The sequence below is a fragment of the Macaca fascicularis genome, chromosome 9 (genome assembly GCF_037993035.2).
Source record: "Macaca fascicularis isolate 582-1 chromosome 9, T2T-MFA8v1.1".
Classification (NCBI taxonomy): domain Eukaryota; kingdom Metazoa; phylum Chordata; class Mammalia; order Primates; family Cercopithecidae; genus Macaca; species Macaca fascicularis.
Genome location: NC_088383.1, coordinates 107,398,355 through 107,417,123, shown reverse-complemented (window position 1 = coordinate 107,417,123; position 18,769 = coordinate 107,398,355). Strand labels below are relative to the sequence as shown.

Here is an 18,769-nt window from a genome sequence, read left to right as displayed (position 1 = left end):
CCCACTGGCCAGCGATATGCCGTATGTTCAACTTTTGCCATCACCACACTAGTGAGGAGTTGTGTTACAACTTTGTTAAGAATGTAGGAGACCAGCCAGGCACAGTGGCTCACACCTGTAATCCCAACACTTTGGGAGGCTGAGGTGGGGGATTACTTGAGGTCAGGAGTTTGAGACGAGCCTGGCCAACATGGTGAAACCCTTTCTGTACAAAAAAAAATACAAAAATTAGCCAGGTATGGTGGTGAGCACCTGTAATCCCAGCTACTTGGGAGCCCAAGGCAGGAGAATTGCTTGAACCTGGGAGGCAGAGGTTGCAGTGAGCTGAGATCACACCATTGCACTCTAGCCTGGGCAACAGAGCAAGACTCTTGTCTCAAAAAAAAAAAAATGTAGGAGAGGGACAAGGACAAAGAGAATTTCATTCTACAGGGATCCTTAAGAAAGATTTGGTAATGCCCACTGAGCTCAAATAATAATGTCAGGTAATTGGAAGAACATTGGAACTGGAATTAGAAGGTAAGGGTCTGAATTCAGATGCTACCATTTATCTTTGTGATCAAACCTGAGCTTCCTTAACTGTCAAATGGGATTATTGTGAGACTCAATTTGGAAAATATGGTTGAAATAAAGCCTTCCACAAATCCATGCATATGCATACATCTATAAATATAAATACAGATACACACATAACGATTTTACATATGTTGGATTAGAGAGTTTTGGATTGGAATTCAAGGGAACTGGATTCCAGCCCCGATCCTGCCACTAATTCACTGTGAAATGTTGGGGCCTTCATTCTTCTGAGTCTGTTCTGCCTATAAATTACTGCCAATTTAACACCTCTCCTGTTCTGGACCTCATTGGCTCGACCCTGGGCTGTGCCATGGTGGACTGTAAGCTGCCAGACAGGGACTGTCATGTATATGTTCAAGACCACATCTAGTGCTCTGCTTAGCAGCTACTAAAGAGCTGAGAGGTCTGGGATGGGGGTCTCACAGGAAGGGTGTGGTTTCAGTGAAGCAGACTGTGCAGAAAGGGATGAAAGGAAATGCTAGGAAGTGATTTCAGCCTTTGGTGTCTCTTTCTCTCTTTTATAAGCCTCTGGGGCCAGACTCTGTGTTCTATGTCTGCTAGTTCTTGCTACAGCTTGAAGCCGTATTAGCTCAGAAGGGGATAGAAAGTTCTGGGAGCAGAGGAATGTGTAATTGCTCCTGTCTGGAGGAACCAGGAAGAGGATATAGAGGAAGTCAGTGCCCTCCATCCCAATTCAAGCCACCAGTTGGGTGTTCTGGTCTAGTGTTTCAGGATAGGGAAAGGCCAGGAGACTTCTTTGATTGCTGGAGGACTTGGGGTAATTCTCATTCTCTTAGAATTGCCACTGGGCCTGGGAAGATTTAAAATCTCTGAAAGGGCCTCTCTATGTGAACTCAGAGCTAGGTATGTCAAGTATCACACAGGAAGCACCCTTGTAGTCACTATTTAGGTATGGTCTAGGCAGCCACATTCACAAGAAGGTTCTTGTTTCCCATCTCAGTGAATGAACCAATTGTAAGACCCCCTACCCCAGTCCCAACTCCTTATATAAGAGACTGTTCTTATTCTAGGAACCAGACAAAAAGTGGGTGCTCTCTAGCCCATAGGACAGAAGTTTTAGAAAATTGCAGTGTATACAAATAAGAGTATTCTGCATCTGGAATACACATTCTTCAGGGAATAGCTGAAGGAAATGGGGAAATTTAGTTCAGAGGAGAAAAGTAAGGTAAGTCATGAGGACTTTCTTCAGAGGACTGCCAAGTGAAATTAAACAGTTTTGGCCTAGAACACTCCAAAATGACAGAAAACCAAGGAGTGCAATTTAAAAGAGATAGATTTCACTTCAAAATGAGCTTGTTTTCCAAAGGCTTGCCTGGTCTGACCGAGGTCAGGATAGGCTTTCTCAGGAGGTAGCCTATTAATCAGAGTGTGAGGAGCCATCTCAGAGGTGCTCTAGGATTCCTTCCTCAGTTGGGGGTTGGACAAGGGATTATAGCTTCCCTTTGAGCTCTGAAATTCTATTCTCTTCTGGTCCCCATTCCCCCTGCTTCCTCTTCACTTTTGGAGCCTGTGTTCTCAGTGGTCACCGGCAAAGTCAAGCCACTAAAAGGCCACACAAAGAGGCTCTATGACTAGAGGAAGTGGTGGCAGTATCTGGCTAGTTTTCTTTTCCAGAAAAAATCCAGCTGTGGGTCCCTCCCTCGTCATGTTCCCTGGTTTCTCACCTTTCTCGGAAGAAGATGGCCCCATTCACATCCAGAACAATAGTTCCCATTCTGGATAAGTCAGAGGAGACTTTGAGGGCATTTGCAAAACACAGAATCTACCCATTGCCTTGTGTGATCACAAAGCAATAACCACTGTCCTCTAGGGCAGCGGTCCCCAACCTTTTTAGCACCAGGGAGTGGTTTCACGGAAGACAGTTTTTCCACAGACTGTGGGGGTTGGGGGTGATTTGGGGATGAAACTGCTCCACCTCAGATCATTAGGCATTAGATTCTCATAAGGAGTGTGCAACCTAGATCCCTTGCATGTGCAGTTCACAATATGGTTTGCACTCCTATGAGAATCTAGTGATGCTGCTGATCTGACAGGAGTGGAGCTCAGGTGGTAATACTCACCCACCACTCACCTTCTGCTGTGCAGCCCAGTTCCTAACAGGATTGGTCCATGGCCCAGGGGTTAGGGAGCCCTGCTCTAGGGAATCATTTGCACCTGATAAATATCTCCAGTGTCTCTCAACAAACAGAGAAGCAACATGAAGTTTGGCCTCACAAGCCAGCTGACATCTAAAATGAAAAGGACTTACCTTTCCAGAGAAAAAGCAAACCAAGAACAGGTGTTAGGTCAGATCCCAGTGTTCTCCCTTATGTGCCTTGTTCAATTCCATTTGGAGGGAAAATATTCCAAAAATTAGGAAAGAGGGAAGCAACTTTCATCACATTGGCTGTTCTGTTCTGACACATTGACCTGAGGGAACCAGCAGATGCTGAGAATCCTGAGATAGAGTGACATTGGGAGGTGATCTGGCTCTCTCCCCCAGCCTTCAGTCTGTGGCCAAGCCATCTGGACTAGAAGACGCCCCACATTTAAAGACCTCTCAGAAAGGGGTGACCACAATTTCAATCCTGTCTGAACACTTAATTTTGTAAGAGCGCTGGGGGCCACTGTACCTATGGCTGTAACTTTATAGATAATGAAAAACTTTAATAGCCATTATCTCATTTAACCTTCTGACAGAACCATGAAGCATATAGAATAATTCTTGCCTCCCTTCCATTTTAGAGTTGAAGACACTGAGTCTTAAAGCACTAAGTGACTTATTCAAGAGTCACACAACTAGTAAGTGAAAAAGCTAGAAGTCCCTAGGATCCAGTTCCCCTGACCCTTACTCTAGTGCACTTTTTTCAACAATGTGCTACAACAACAGTCTGGTACTATAAAATTACAATTACATAGGACAAATATACATATGGATAACTGGACTCTGTCATGATATTATCTGGGTTCATTTCATCATAAGCTCCTTATAGAATGAATATATTTGAAGAGTATGAGGTTACCCAGAAGTTTTCTCCTTCAGGCTAATTCACACCAGTTTCATTAACTTTTCTTCACAAGTCCAGAATTCAGACCCCCCCCCTTTTTTTTTTAGACAGACTCCCACCCTGTCACCCAGGCTGGAGTGCAGTGGTGTGATCTCAGCTCACTGCAACCTCTGCCCCCCAAATTCAAGCTATTCTCCCATCTCATCCTCCTGAGCAGCTGGGACTAAGGCATGCACCACCACGCCTGGCTAATTTTTGTATTTTTAGTAGAGATGAGGTTCCACCATGTTGGCCAGGCTGGTCTCAAACTTCTGACCTCAGGTGATCCACCTGCTGCAGCCTCCCAAAGTGCTGGATTACAAGCATGAGCCACCATGCCCGGCCTCAGACCCTTTTAAAAGTTCTTCTCTGAGCTACTTCTAAGACTGTCTCCCAATTAGAATTCTAGTAAAAGCACATTTTTTTCTTCCAGCAAAACTGGGGAATTCCCTTCTATTTTTATTATGCTCTTCTCAAACAAAGGGATTATTAAAAACCAGCAATGACTCCAGATTTGTTTAATTTGAGGTATACAAAAATCAATATCACTAGATTATATTCCAACCCCCTATACACAGGCATCTCCAACTGCCTCACACCTAATGGAGCCCATTCTCAGAGGTATATTTCTGAGGGAAAGATGCCAACAAGGGAGGCCTCTGAAGGAAACTGGAAAGTATATATCTTCATCCATTCATCAATTTTTATTGATCCTACTTTGTGTCAGACAAAACTTCTTCCTCTTCGGTGATCTAATTTGCAATGGCTAACTAAAATTTTAAAAGATTTGTGGTCCCATAGCTGTAAGTACTCAAGAGTTCCAAGTAGACAAATTAGGGGGAAATTCTGAATGTAAAGTTCAATGTGAATGTTTCCGATCAGAATGTCCCTTGATCTTTCTGTTGCTAGGCCATATCCTCACCTGGCTTTCAAGAGCTATTTAATATGGGGTTTTTTGGGGTTGTTGGGGAGAGGATTCTGAGATGAATCTCAGAATCTCCTAAAGGAGCTCATCTCTGTTACTAGAAACAAACAACTAACAGGAAGCAGCCTGTGGGTGGTGCCATAAATAGACATGTAAAGTATTTCTGCTTTGGGGCTAATAGGTTCCATATTAATGTTTAAATTTCAGATCTGCATGAGCCTCTCCTTCAACTGAAAAAAATCTCAAGGCTCCTATGAACCAAAAATCTTATTGCCTATTCTGTGAAGAAATGAACATCTTTTTTTTCCTTTTCCACATACTGCTCATTTTTTCCATCTCTCTGGGATATAACTTTTGCTTTGATTTCACCCTCATTAAATCCTATATCAAAGAAAAACATTGGCATCTAACTGCATGCCTTTAGAGAGGTGTCATTTGATGTTAACCAAACAGAATGGTTCTGAAAATACTCAAGTAACTCCCAGGTGCTAAGACTTTAAAAATATCTTCATGTCCCTGTTGGAACAGACCAGATCATATTATGATATTTCATCTCTGGATTCAGAGCTTGGCTAATGTGAAAAATCCTGAGGGGTGAACTGGCCACCACCTGACCTGCCACAATCTCTCACTAATGATACCTGGAAGCACCATGTTTAGTTTCTGGACACAGAGCAGGTAAAAGAAGCTTTCGGAAAAACCTTAACCCCATTAATTCAATACCAAGACTCAGACACTCAAAAACAAAACATGAAGACTTGTTTCTGGGACCAGTAGGCCATTTGTCCATTTATCCCAGCAGATTCGAGACATCTAAGTATTTTAGTTCTGCACTGCTGACATTAGTTGGTACCTAGACTTTTTGAACTCTGGTCAACCAGATGTACTCCCTGCAGGTTTCCATTATCTTCACTTGTCTGGGATCATTTAAATTAGTTTCTTTTAAAAATAAACCGTTCTATGAAAGTTCTGTAGTTAGTAAAAGATGACTTTATAAAGGAAAAATTTCAAAGAACTCATATGGGTCAAGAGGTTTCTTCTATAATATCCCCGACATAAAGCTTTTCAGCTTCTGTTTGATGGGATGGCTCGTCTCAGGAACTGGCTCATGCTAGGACTAGACAGCTCTGATTGTAGGAAAGAACCTCCATGTATTAGGCCGAAGGTGCTTTCTTGCCCTTTCTACTCTTGCTTTGGAAAAAATAAGAAGAGAAAATCTATACCTTCTTCTTTATCAATTTTTCTATATATCTAACCTAAAAACTCTAGTCTGCAAGTTACACACTCTCAGATCCTTCAACCATTCCTCAAATGACCTGGTGTTCAGATTGCCCACCTTGGAATCCATTGAGTTTTAGAATTTTATCTCACAGGATGAACCTTTTCGATTTTCTTTCTCTATTTCTTTCTTTCTTTCTTTCTTTTTTTCTTTAGACAGTTTCACTCTGTCACCCAGGCTGGAGTGCAGTGGTACAATCTTGGCTCACTGCAACCTCGGCCTCCCTGGTTCAAGGGATTCTCCTGCCTCAGCCTCCTGAGTAGCTGGGATTACAGGTGCATGCCACCACGCCCGGCTAATTTTTGTATTTTCAGTAGAGATGGGGTTCCACCATGTTAGCCAGGCTGGTCTCAAACTCCTGATCTCAGGTGATCTGCCCGCCTTGGCCTCCCACAGTGCTCGGACTATAGGCATAAGCCACTGTGCCTGGCCACCTTTCAAATTTCTTACCTCATCCAAACTTAGTTGAAGAGGTCTGAGATGGAGGAGGAAATATGAATATTTTGTTATTACAATTCATCTCACCAACACAATATAGTAACATTTTTTACATCTTTGAAAACTTCATAATAAAAAAATAGTATTCTTATGTTAATTTCTATTCTTTGAGCATTAATGAGCCCAAAGATTTTTCATATGTTAGTATTATATTGCTTTTATGAACTTTCTATGTCTTTTGCTATTTTTATATTGGGGTGTTAGTCTGTTTTATTAAGTTTGCTCTAATACAGGTATAAGGCAACTTTCCCCATTGAAATATTTTCTCTACTATTTTATTTGCTATTTTTCTAACTATATAATATTAGGGTATTATCTTGACATACAGAAGTATTCCCTTTTGTATAGTTAAATATGCTTACCTTGTGCTTTCTTCCATTCTACTTATATGTGTATGAATTTATATTCTTGAAATCAGATCAATATGCATCTTTATTTTCTTCCAGATTCTTTTTTGTTTCACTTGTATTCATTTCTTTGATTCACTTGGAATCTGTTTTGATGCATGGTAAAAGGTAAGGAGCCTCAGTGCCTGTAACGTTCAGGCTGAGAGCATGTGAGGAAAGCCGTTAACCCCTGCAGGGCTTCAGATGTTAAAATATCAGGAAAAAATAGGATAATTTTTTACAAAGCAAGACTTAGAGTGGACATCTTTGACCTGGAGCAAAAGGCCCCACTGGTGCAGATCAACCACATCAGCTGCAGCCCTTTTGAAAGGCCATTCAGAGCCCCTCAGCAGGAAAGACAAGCTGCAAAGGCTGAGAGCACCGAATGGCAAGAAAGTGCCTGGATCAGGGAGATTTACGAGCTGGCTGTGAGTGAGCAGGAAAGTGGTACTTACTCTAAACACTGACTGCCCCGGTTCAGAAAGGCTGAAACAGACACTGTAAAAAGCAGAAATTTCTATATATATATATGATTTTATATATTTATATATATATATATTTATAAAAATACTTATACTTAAGGTTCTGAGGCAGTATATAGAAAAAAGGAAAGAAAAGTAAGTAAGTAGAGAAATGAGCCTCACCAATCTTGTTAATGCAAGCTTACTCATTGAAACCCAGAGGAGTTTGGATTCTTTTAGCCCTTGTGCTAATTTGTGGGTGTTTTGTGGCTCATAAAGAGATAGTAGCTATAATCAATGTTAGCTACATAGGTAAGTATATGCATATCTGAAAACTACAGTGAAGATACTGAATGACACATTCTTCATTCCCTAGTTCCTCTTGCCTGAAGAGACCTTGAACCACTCTCTGTCTATAAGGAGCTCTCTGTGACACAGTCCAGAACTTGAGAGAAATCTAAATGATTTTATAGAAACTGACTTTCAAGAAAAGAAAAAAGGTTTTCTTTTCAGTGTTCAAGAAACACAGCGTTGGTTATCAGTGCTGATGCTTCATCTGATATGTTTCCTAAGTCATCCTGTAAAGTGCTACACATGAACCTCCCTGGTACACACCGAGGAGCAGAATCATCCCACCAAGGTACAAGTGGGAGGGGGCGAGACATTCAGTGAAGCCGTTCCACTGAAATAGCAAAAATGCTCCCTTCTGTCTATGAAGCAAAAACTTGTCTTTGGAAAGTTCACATCTTCCTTTTAGGTTAAAAAAAAGTGTAGCCTCCTGACATGGCACTCAAAAAGTAAGAAAATCTCTTTTTATTCAAAATAAATTCAGAATGTAATGGTTAGAAAGATATCTGAGTCCCCTCCACCCCCACCTACAAACATATCCCCGCCCCTTCTTCTACCCAGGGTGTTCAACCTTGGCTGCACTTCCAATTACCTGGGGAGCTTTAAAAACCCCAATGCCCAAGCCACACCCCAAGCCAATTAAACCAAAATCCTTGGGCTGGGACCCAGGCACCAGTATTTGTTAAAGCTCCCCAGGTGATTCAAATATGTGGTCAAGGTTGAGAACCACTATCCCTCTATAAACTGCTAGAACAAGATCCCAGATGATCTGTATCTTCAGTTTTTCCCAGATTATATTCTTCATTCAGGCGCTATGCCATTTTGCCAAAGGTGTGAACATGCCATGAGCCCCTGGGAGTTCTCTGTGACTGAGTGGAAGGAGGAGTGCTGGCTCCCCAAAGGTTTTATTGTTTGTTTTGTTTTAACTCCCAGATTACTAATGTGGCGATCACTGTGCCGATTAGAGGATTATAAAATGCTTTTATATTTTACAGCAACTTGACATCTTAAAACATTAAATGTTTAGGAATCTAGGCTTTTCACTGTTATTTTTTGAGAGTTTTTTGTTTGTTCTCAGATCCAGAATATATTTTCCTCCAGTTCACTCCCAGCAGCTGGAAACTCTCTGCATAGCTGTCCATGAAGGCTGTGGTCTCCCCTCTTCACCTTCACTCACTTAGGGACCCTCATTGTAGGCAGGGATTTCCATTCTGTCCCAGGTGACCTAGACGAAACACCTGTAAATGGGCAAGTTAGGGTAGAGCTAACATATTTCTAAACAGTTGATTCTAAAGTGAGAGAGCAGCAGAATATGTGGGCAGTTCTGGCAGACTGAGAAGAAATGGCCCTTGTCTTCTTCTTCCCCTGCACCTTCCAGAGGCTGTGATTTGGTGATGAACAAATGTAAGCCTTGAGGAACTGAAAGTTCTAATCCAGTGGGGTCTGGGCCCCAAACTGGTGTTTCTTTGGCTGCTAAGCATCAGGAAGCCCAGGGCACGATGTGGCTCATTCCAGACAAGGGGCCTGGAGCATTAAACTGTGGACCCACTGCCAAAACCAGCAATACCGGTGCAGACTAGCCCTTCCCTGCTTACCCTTGCAACAATGATTCAGAGTCGCCCCACACTTTGCACTTGGATATCTGTGGGATCTGGAACAGAGCCTGTACCACCTGAGACATCTTTTTTTCCCTTTTGAGATTATACCAGTACCCCTGATGTCATGAGGAATACTTTCTCAAAAGTATTCCTAATAAAACAGGTATTTATCTCTTTAACATGTGTGTTAAACATAACTAAGCATGTTTGTTTAAAACATGTTAACATGTATGCACACACACACACACCTGCCTTCCTACCTGTCTTCACTCCACCTGTAGACTACTATAAAGGGAATACTTTGCACCCCCATATTGTCTCCTCCAGCTCCACACAATTAAGTCTGGGGAAACCTGGTCCCTCTCCGCAGAGGATACCTTAACTCGGAGACAAAACAGACCACATAAGGGTAAAGATAGGAGATGGGATTATGAGAAAGAGAGAGATGAATTCTGACTTGGGACTCTGAAAAGTCCCAGGGCTGAAGGCCATGGAGCTGGAGCTGGAAGGATGTGCCATACTGCTAGGCAACGCTGTAGGAAAGGCAATTTCCAGCACCAGGATGAGCTCACTAAAGGTTTGGAAGTACACAAGTTCAAGGCTCATTTTGTTTGGGAGGTGGCAAATCATCTCATGTGACTGGAATACTGGATGCTTTGTGGGGCAAAGGGAAAGCCCACGAACACATCATCAGGCCAGACTGCAGAAGGCCTTGAAATCCAGACTCAGTCTGATTTTCCTTCCTTCCTGCTCTTTGTGTAATATGTTTATTATGGTGTGTCTGCTCAGGCATTTGCATATTTCAGTGTTTTCTGACTTAGAGGACAAGGAGTAAGTCTGTTGTAATTTAATTGGTACAATGAAAAGAACGATGGAACTATGAATAATGCCCCTTAAACACTACTTGTAAATGTTGATGATGATGGCACCAATTCTTTACGATGGGAGAGGGACATAGTTAACCACATACTGAAGTCTCCATGGTTTTTACAGCGGGTTCCTATTGCGTCCTGTGGTTTGAGTGTGATATGCCTGTGATATGGAGCTTTGAGATGGTTGCAGGATCAAATTTTCTTTCCAAACTTCCCCCAGATGATTCCCTCATCTGCTGGGAGTTAACAATATCATTATAAATCCAGGTTCCTTAGTCAGGCTCTCATCTTGTCTGCCAAGTGTGCTAAGTTATTTTAAGCCATTAGAAGCACATGGTAGAATCCATTATGGTTTGGATCACTATTACACAGACTTGGATAGAATACAGATCAAATCCTGACCCCCAAACCACACTACATCCAGGAACAGCCTATATCCCTAACAACTTGCCTATAAAACCTCCAGCTCTGCTTGTACAAAGGGGTCCTAGTATTTTCTCTGGTCAGTGATGCAGAAGCTAGATTAAAACTGCTCACCATTTCAGTGTGTCCCTCAGAGGGTAGGATGGAGGGCAAATAATCTTCTCAGCCTCAAAATGTCTTAGGGACCAGAAACTTCAAATAGGGTATGGGCTGTTGGAAGGGCAAGGGAACAGGACACTATTTTTCCCACTTTCTCTCTCTATCCCTTACAGTCCTCTCTGTTAACAACAGTAGAGGAAGAGATTGGAACATACAACCAGGCATGACTCCTAGAGCGGTTGATTGCGCAGAACTCAACAAGTATTAACTAAACAGCTATCATGGACAAGAAGGCACTGAGCCACATACTATTGAAAATTAAGAAATGAAAATAAGTCAGTAGCGGACAAAATGACCCAAGCACACAGATAAAATGAGGCTGAGAGGGACACTAAAAGGGAGATGCAGATAATGTGCCGCCCTCCCTTCCAGCTTGTTAGCAGGCAAGGTCCCAAGCAGGAGGCTACCTCTGACGGGGCCTGGAGGGAAGAACAGGCTTTTGAGAGATTCCACCGGACTCCAGGTAGAGCAAAAAGCACATAGAAGAAAAGTTCAGGACACACATGAAAGGAAGTAATCCTCCCCGTGACTCCTGAGGAGTGGGAGCAGCCCAGAGAGGGTCATGCCGGTCTTAGAGCCTTTCCACGAGCCGTGCATGGGGGACCAGGCGACACTACCTGCAGGGGCCCCTTCTGAGCAGCCTTTCTCAGCGTGGTAGCCATCACTCAAGGTAATTTCAGAGGAACCTCCTGTCCAAGCTGCCCCAGATGCACCGTCTCCCCACCGAGCAGGAAAGGGAAGCAAAGCCCCTCTGTCCTCAAACCTGACTGGGCCTCCTCCGGGCTCTAACCTGCCCCTGACCTGGAGAAGGGCAGGGCAGCTGCACATACCAGCTTCCTCACTCAGCGAGGGGGCCTGGGAGCCTGCAAAGCACAAACAGGTGCGGGGCCGACCCGACTGGCGGCCGGGGACCCGGAGCCCGGGAGAGCCCGGCGCCGAGTCGTGCGGGCGCCGCAGACCCCGCACCTGCGCCGGGACCCCCCTCTCTGCACGCTGGCCGGGAGGCCGGCACCCCTGCAGGAATTGCAGCCCGGTTTCGCACGTTTCCTTACTATTAGGCCACATTCCAGGTGGGACCCCTGCCAACGGGACCGCAACGAAGTTCTGGTTGGGATGTGATTGATTCTGTGATTTGTTCCTCCGGGAGGCCAAGCGCCGGGCACATCTCCTGGCCTTCCCGGGATTGGAGTGCAGGATTTGGAGGCAGGCGGACGTATTCCGGCTCCCTGGGAGCCACCGCGAAGGCACTGTCCTGGTACCATTGTGTAGGACAAGAGTGACCTCTAGTGGCCCCTAGGAAGGCACACTGGAGGAAAGAGAGCTGCTAACCCAGGCGCAGTCCCATACAAACACACAGCCGGACTTATTCTCTCCCCTGCCCCTCCTCCTTTCTCTCCCCCTTCCCTCTCTCCCTCTCTCTCATCATTTAACAATCCAGAAACTGAGGCCAGAATCGGCTGGTCACATACCTAGACCTGCACACTTCATGTCCCAAGCCTGGACTCAAACGGGTTTCTGGTCTTCCAGTCCAGTGTCTTTCCTTCTAGGTAGTAGTCTTTTGCCCAAGTGTTTATATCCAATGTGTCTTTTATTGACGCCTCCTGTGTGAGTGGGCGGACAGGAGAGTGACGGATGAGTAAGACACGTGGGCTTCCTATCTAGTGGAGAGACTGACAAGCAATCAGCTCAGCGGTCACAATACTGTGTGACAGGAGCTGAGATCCGAGAAGTACTGGGTCCTGTGGGAGCACCCCTGACTTGAAGGACAAGTAAGAGTTAGCCAGGAGAAGGAAGCTGGAAGGGAGGAGGAGGGCATATGGAGAAAGGTCCAGGTAGAAGGAAACCGCGTGCAAAACTCTGCGCTTAGGGCGAAATTAGAGAAATGGCCCGAAAGAATGAAAGGAGGTGGAGGTGGAAGGGATCTGGAAGGGGCAGGAGCTAGAGCGAGCCTCTCGGCGTCTGGAGAAGTAGATAATAGGGCCTGTGCATGGGAACTTCAGACAATGTTCTAAGATCAGCAGGAAGCCACTGAATATTTAGACAGGTGAATGTCATGATCAGATTTCTGTTTATGCAGGATCACTCTGGGTTTGGCATTAAACTTTGCCTCAGGCTAGCTGTTAGTCATAGGCAACCCAACTGAAAAACGGTTAAGCCAGAAGGGATCTTAGGGTTCATCTGACCTCACCCCTCACCTTACAGTTGGAGAAACTAGGCTCAGAGAAGGCAAATGTTCTGAAAGTGGGTGAGACAGAACCGATTTTCTTCACTTTTCTTTTCCTTTCTTTTTTTTTTTTTTTTTTTTTTGAGACAGAGTCTCGCTCTGTTGCCAGGCTGGAGTGCAGTGGTGCAATCTCAGCTCACTGCAACCTCCACCTCCCTGGTTCAAGCGATTCTCCTGCCTCAGCCTCCTAAGTAGCTGGGATTACAGGCGCACACCACCACACCCGGTTAATTTTGTGTTTTTAGTAGGGACGGGGTTTCACCATGTTGGTCAGGCTGATCTGGAACTCCTGACCTTGTGATCCGCCTGCCTCAGCCTCCCAAAGTGCTGGGATTACAGGTGTGAACCACCGCACCTGGCCAGAACCAATTTTCTTTAAGTCCCTTCACCTCCCACTCAAGGCCCCAAAATATGCCAGCCTGAACTACACAGCAGCTCCCAAGACTGCTCATGATAAAACACGTAATTCCCCACTAAAGTTCCCCGCTGGCCAGACTGTAGTCCAGAAAATTATCTTCAAGCTTTAAAAAGGACATGCTCGTTAGACTTACTTCCCTGACACCTCAGAACAGTTGAAACCTTGCTTAAATATCCATGGCTATCGAGAACAGTGATAAGACATGAAGACCAGAGACTGTAGTCAGGTAGGCAGAGGGTAGCGGGGAAGTGACTGGGCCAAGGGTCTCCTGGCTCCCATGGAGACCTGGGGAGCAGAGGGCTTGACTCCAAATTGACACATTGAATCCCATTTTAAATAACATTCAAAATTAATAAAACAAGTTTAGAAATTGGAAAGTAACTTAGACTTTGTAAAAACAGATGGTGATAAAATGCAGTTGTCCTAATATTTGGATAATTTAAATACCCTCAGCAGTTCAGGCAAGCTAGGGAATTAAGAGAAATAGTTCAGCCCAGGCTGGATCATTCAGCATTTGATTTGAAAAGTCACGGGCCAGTTAGGAGGTCTCAGAATATGATGAAAATATGATAAGGACGGTTTTCAAAGAAAGAAACACAATCCTGGTGAACGCCAGCTGGAACTGGAGAAATAACATGAAATAGTAGCAAGAGGTGGCCAGGAAGCCAGGATGTGAGACCTAGCTTAGCCACTTATTAACCACATGACCTTGTCCAGGCCACTTAACCTCTCTAACCTTGTCCCCATAGTAAAGTTACAATAATAGTAATACTGGCCTGTGTATCTCCTGGGGCTCTTTAGCAATCACATGTGACAAGGGAGGCCAGATAAGGCTATGGTTAAGGGTGTCAGTGCAAATCTCAGCTGTACCACTCATTGGCTGTATGGCTTAGGTGAGTTTTAGACCCCTCTAAACTTTGATTTGCTCATCTGTAATACGGGAATGCTAACACCTGCCTCAGTTGTTGTAAGGACTAAATGAGATAGTCAAAATAAATCATAGCGTAGTGCCTTTGCATAAATAGTGCTGCATAATTGGTGAATTTTGTCATTAACGTGATTATGTTTACAAGCTTACAAGCTGTTCAGTGTATATAAATGAAAGATTATTGTTATATTTAGCATGATATGACTTTGCTGGGTAAGAAGATAAATATTAAAAGAAAAATATAAGCTGAAAGAATAGAATGGAAATGATAAAGCACATGGCCCATCTTTATAATGAAGGGACTTTGTGGATGAGGACATATGAGGACTCAAGGTCTCACAAAACCTTATTGACAAAACCTTATGCTCATTTAGCTAAGAGATGGTCGCATAGATCTTTTTTAAGGATAGAAAACACTGGCGATGATCAATGGTCTTATGTCAGGTTGGGATAAGGTATCTAGTGAGTGACTGAGAGAATCAGTGATAATTCAGATCTTATCTAACATCTCCACAAGCCACCGAGAGCAAGAGTAATTGGCACATTAATGAAATCTGTAAACACACTCAGCAAACCTCCAGGGAGTCTCTTTAGAGGTGGAGAAACTCAATCCAGGAAGATCAGAAATAATGCAAAAGAACCTCAAAAGCCCATTCACTTGCTCAGAAAATATTTCACCCCTACTCTGTGCCAAGCACCTCTTTAGGCACTGAGGATTCATAGCCCAGAGAGGGATCAAACAAGTAACTCACTATAATAAGGGCCACAGTTAGAAGTAACTTTGGAGTGCTAAGAGAGTCCAGAGGTGGGACTCCAAACCCAACCTAGGGGTCAGAGAAGGTTCTCCAGAGGAGGCAACACCTACACAGACTCTGCAAGGATCCACTGCAGTTAGTCTGGCAGAGGAGGACAGCTGGAGGGAGCACCACACACAATGACACAACGACTCAGAAGCAAAACTGCAAGTCATTTAATTTGGTCATACTAGGGCACGGGGGCTGGGCCTGTTCAAGCATGCGGGTTCCTTTTAAGTGTCAACAAATGTCATGGCCTTCCACATTATAGTAATTGTCCTTTTAAAATCTATTTCTTAAAAAGTATATGATACCCTCTTCTCCCAAAAAAATCTATTGGGAATTGAAGAACAGTTTTAAATGAACTTATGTTTTAATCCCAAAACTGCTGACTAGCATTTACATTTGAAAAATATTTTTTTTTTTTTTTTTTTTTTGAGACAGAGTCTCACATTGTCGCCCAGGCTGGAGTGCAGTGGTGCAATCTCGGCTCACTGCAACCTCTGCATTCCGGATTCAAGCAATTCTTCTGCCTCAGCCTCCTGAGTAGCTGGGATTACAGGTGTGTGCCACCACACCCGGCTAATTTTTGTATTTTTGGTAGAGACAGTTTCACCATGTTGGTCCAGCTGGTCTGAAACTCCTGACTTCGTGATCCACCCACCTCAGCCTCCCAAAATGCTAGGATTACAGGCATGAGTCACTGCACCTGGCCTGAAAAATATATTCCACCTTTTTGTTATTTTGGAGATAGGGTCTCGCTCTGTCACCCAGACTGGTGTGCAGTGGTGCAATCTCAGCTCACTGCAGTCTCAACCTCCTGGGTTCAAGCAATCCTCCCACCTCAGCCTCCCAAGTGGCTGGGACTACAGGCATGTACCACCACACCCATCTAATTTTGTTTATTTTTTTGTAGAGATGGGGTCTCACTATGTTGTTGCCCAGGCTAATCTCAAACTCCTGCACTCAAGTGATCCTCCTGCCTCAGCCTCCCAAAGTGCTGGGATTACAGGCATGAGCCACCACACCAGCCTACTATACTTTTAAATGAACTTGTGTATTTCAGTCCCAACAATATCTACTTATATTTTCATTGAGTAATATTTACCTCATCTCTGTGAAAGACATAATTTTTTCAATCTTCATCTTTGTGTATGCATTTATTAATGAAATTCTTACAATAACTGGCAACTTCCTACCAACACCCACTCCCAGCGGTCTGCGATCCACAGTGAGCATTGGAGAGGGGCCTGGCGGGATCTGAGACTGGAGAGGTAGCTGGAGCTGGGTGTCATTGTTCGCAATAAAGTGTAAGGGAAGGGGAGTGTTGGCAAGTTTGAAGCAGTGCAGCGACAACAGATAGCTGTCAGCAATGCGGCCCAGAGATAGGTTAGGAGGCGAGTTCTGAACTAAAAACATAGCAGTGAATGGAGGAAAAGGAGCAGATTTGAAAAACATTATAAGGTCGAATTATTTTAACGTAGTTACCCTACACATGGGCATTGGGGGAGAAGTCTCAGAAGACTCCCAGCTTTCTGGCTGGGGTAATTTAATAAATGGCGATGTCATCACAAAGATTAAAAAAAGAATAAAAGCAGAGATAAGGACAGAGTTTGAGGAGAAGATTTTGAATTTGGACCTAGTGACTTTGAAATTCATGTGTACAGCCAAGTGGAGATGCACAAGTTCATAGAATGTAGGGTAGAGACACAGGCTTGGGGAGCATCAGCATGTGGATAGTAAATGAAGTCAAGGGTGGGAGTAGCAGCACTGCGGGAGGAGTGCAGAGTGTGGGGAGGGAAGAGTCCAGGGACAAAACACTGGGAACCCTGGCATCTGAGAAGCAGGCAGAGGGGAACGGCTCCCTCTCAAAAGGAAACAGCATCCAGAAATGGAGAAAAACAGAGAGAAATATCATGGGAGCCAAGGGGACAGAGGGTTTTGAGAATGGAGCCTTGCAAAGTGTCAGTACCACAGAGCAGTCAGGTATGATAAAGACCAAAAAGTGCATCTGTCCACAATGACATTAAAAAGAATAACAACAACAGGTCAGACATGGTGGCTCACACCTGTAATCCCAGCATTTTGGGAGGCCAAGGCGGGTGGATCACTTGAGGTCAGGAGTTTGAGACCAGCCTGGACAACATGGTGAAACCCAGTCTTTACTAAAAATACGAAAATTAGCCAGGTGTGGTGGCACATGCCTGTAGTCCCAGCTACTCGGGAGGACGAGGCAGGAGAATCGCTTGAACCCAGGAGGCATAAGTTGCAGTGAGCCAAGAATGTGCCACTGCACTCCAGCCTGGGTGACAGATCGAGACTCCGTCTCAAAAAAATAAATAAATAAAAAGAATAAGAATAACAACAACAAAAACATCATATCTTAAGTATGTGGCTCATTATGCTTTCAAAGCACTTTCATATTTCTTATTTCATTTATTTGGTGTTACAGCCTATATAACGTTCTTACAGATGCAAAAGCAACAGGGCAGGGAGGTTAGGGGATTTGCCAAAGCCATCTAGCTAGTTAGCGACTTGGCTCCTGGAATTACAGATTTCGGTGGAGAATCTTCACCATGCTTCCTGGTTCTACTCTTAGCTTTTTAACCAACCAATAAAGAAACCAGAATAGGGCCTGTCCCAGGATAACTACTCCTTATTAGTATAGATTGTTAAAGGTTTGCTTATCACACATTGTTTTGCACTCCCCAGAACCCAAAGATGTCAATACTCTGGGATCATCTGAACCTAAAAGGGCATTACCTAATTCTTCAGAAGAAAGGTTTGCACCAAATTCTGTGTATGGGAGAAACCACTGAAGGTTTTCGAGCAGAGATTTGATATAAATTTGAGTATGCCTTAGAAAGATTAATCAGTATTATTGAACTTGTATTTGACTGTGCTTATGTCTGGGTGATAAATATTCACAGCACCTGAAACAAAATAATGAAAATACACTGCGAAGACCCAGCTGGGCTTCTTTTGTAACTTAACTGAACCACTCTCCTCACCCTGCCTTCCACTCCAGTGAGTAGGCTGTCTTCACTAGAGAGGGTCACTTCTCATATTTGGAAGCAAAAGCTCCTTGCATATCTGATGCAGTCAACACTGACCTTCAGATCTCAATTCTCCCATCCCCACGCCTTCCAGAGGCAGGCCTCGCTCTCCATACAGGAGCCTCCTACACACTTATTCACTCAGTCATTCTAGCAAGAGAAGGGGGCCTGCTCCCTCTGGCCTAAGTTTGGACCTAGCCCAAACTTAGCCGTGTGGGGCCAGGCCTGGATCTCTTCTCTGCCTAGCTCTCCACTGGGAGCAATTTACAACACACTTATCTCGGGGAATTCACTGCTCTATTGGGCATGGGTCTGATTATCTCTCTCTAACCTTGTCTATCACTCATACCACAAAGAAACACTAAACAAAGACCTTTATATCAATTTATAACATTTTATTCTCTTTACAGCTCAGATGATATCACAGCAATGTTATCACACTGGAGGTTGGGCAAGGCCCAGAAACCGTCATCACTATGCAATGTTGATTTGCTGAGGGTGACTCACCATCTTATTTCCAGCTAGTGGCCTGTTTCTGGCCTTTCCTATTGACCCATAAAACTAAGCTTCCACCTGGGTGCATGGCTGTCAGAAACAGCTGGAACATTATCAGGATTCTGGTACCAGATGTCAAGGATAGGTGGCATTTCCCTCTCATCCGGCATAAGATGAGTGGTTTCTCTTTTCTCAGTTTGCTATGTATGTGGTCCACCTTTTCAGGGTGAAAGTGGCTGGCTATACAGAAAGAATAAAAGCAAGATAGGCGAATTGTGATCA

General features: G+C 44.1%; 1 protein-coding gene across 2 annotated transcripts in view; it reads left to right on the top strand.

The window, feature by feature from the left end:
- Positions 1-18,769, top strand: part of HPSE2 (heparanase 2 (inactive)) — a 792,642-nt gene that overhangs the window by 770,203 nt on the left and 3,670 nt on the right. The window lies entirely within an intron of this gene.